The following is an 808-nucleotide window of genomic DNA, read 5'->3' as shown; positions in this document are numbered from 1 at the left end:
CTGAGTCTGACACACAGCTGAAAAATGTGAACGTAAATGTTTTTTTATTTTTCTAACAGGGTCATTGTGGCATTGTTTAATAAACACTTTTTATTACTTTAACTTCTGATCTTCTTTGTCTCCACAGATATTTTGCACTAGGGCTGCTCTATCATTACAATGGCCAGGACGCAGCAGCGCTTAAGGTTGGTACATGTAGATGTCACAAGTTGTTACAATAGAGCTTGTAAGACGAGCAAACCTGTTTTCTTCTTGGGTTTCTGACAGTTGTGGATCAGTGTGGCAGATGGAGATCTGCAGGACTCCACCAGGTCGGACCTGCACGAGTACATAGTTAACTTTCTCTCCTCCTGCTCCAGCCTGGACCTTATATGGAAGTATGCAGAATGGGCCTTGCAGAAAGATCCCACTGTAGGTTTACACACGTACCTGGCTCAAATGTCACTCATCAACACTGCATGAAGTCTAATTGTAAATGATTGTCTTTGTTTGTAGACAGGCATTCACATTTTTACCAAGAGGCCCGTCAGCAAGGATCAGCCAGAGTTAAATCCAGATGATGTCCTTAACTACCTAAGAAAACACAACCAAGCACTACTGCTTTACCTGGAACATCTGGTGTTGGAGAGAAAGATAAAGGTGCTCTTTCACTCATTTAAAATGTTACTGCCTTGTTACTCCTTTCAATTTAGATGAAAGAGGAAAGTTTGAAAGTTCTTCTCAGTGAAAACAATTAAATTCTATTGACCAAAGGTTTAAGTCGGTTGTGTACACTTTTTTTAGAAGTATACAATTTTCTGCAGCCTTT

At 40.1% G+C, this 808-nt stretch overlaps 1 long non-coding RNA gene across 1 annotated transcript; it reads left to right on the top strand.

The window, feature by feature from the left end:
- The first annotated feature begins 51 nt into the window (after positions 1-51).
- LOC103399377 (uncharacterized) lies at positions 52-639 on the top strand. The gene is made up of 3 exons (XR_523629.2): positions 52-185; positions 268-411; positions 496-639. It is a non-coding gene; the product is annotated as an uncharacterized LOC103399377 (long non-coding RNA).
- Positions 640-808: the final 169 nt, after the last annotated feature.

Source organism: Cynoglossus semilaevis, unplaced genomic scaffold (genome assembly GCF_000523025.1).
Source record: "Cynoglossus semilaevis isolate Cse_v1.0 unplaced genomic scaffold, Cse_v1.0 C19044694, whole genome shotgun sequence".
Lineage (NCBI taxonomy): Eukaryota > Metazoa > Chordata > Actinopteri > Pleuronectiformes > Cynoglossidae > Cynoglossus > Cynoglossus semilaevis.
This window is presented reverse-complemented; position numbering and strand designations above follow the sequence as displayed.